This window comes from Phalaenopsis equestris, unplaced genomic scaffold (assembly GCF_001263595.1).
Source record: "Phalaenopsis equestris unplaced genomic scaffold, ASM126359v1 Scaffold000277, whole genome shotgun sequence".
Lineage (NCBI taxonomy): Eukaryota > Viridiplantae > Streptophyta > Magnoliopsida > Asparagales > Orchidaceae > Phalaenopsis > Phalaenopsis equestris.
The window spans coordinates 327,898-328,173 of NW_018164719.1; positions in this window are offsets into that span (position 1 = coordinate 327,898).

Here is a 276-nt window from a genome sequence, read left to right on the forward strand (position 1 = left end):
TATATATATATATATTTGCCGGCCAAAAGTGGAAAACTATTTAAGAATATGGAACATTTGTAGTCATATGAATTTCATAAGAAGAAATTTATGAATATCAAATTTTAATGCATTTTTTATTTTTATTATTCATTTATTTGGAATGAGGAAGGTGAAAAGTCATTAGGCAAAATTCAGGAAGTCATAAGGCAAAAATTGTAGGGCTAAAGGGTAGAAACCGGAAGAATAAGAGAATTAATGCAGATTTTTATTTTTTCTAATTACTAATGTCATCAA